Consider the following 232-nt stretch of genomic DNA (forward strand, 5'->3'; position numbering starts at 1 on the left):
ATAGTGGCTGTTCGAGACATATGACTGGGGACAAGTCAAAATTCCTAGACTTGTCGTTGAAAGAAAAGGGATTCGTCACCTATGGAGACAACAACAAAGGAAGAATATTGGGCACCGGGAAGATTGGCAACTCAACCCACACAATAATCGAGAACGTTCTATACGTAAAAGGTTTGAAACATAATTTGTTGAGCATAAGCCAATTATGTGACAAAGGTGATATTGTGTCTTT

This window comes from Lupinus angustifolius, chromosome LG19 (assembly GCF_001865875.1).
Source record: "Lupinus angustifolius cultivar Tanjil chromosome LG19, LupAngTanjil_v1.0, whole genome shotgun sequence".
Taxonomy (NCBI): Eukaryota; Viridiplantae; Streptophyta; class Magnoliopsida; order Fabales; family Fabaceae; genus Lupinus; species Lupinus angustifolius.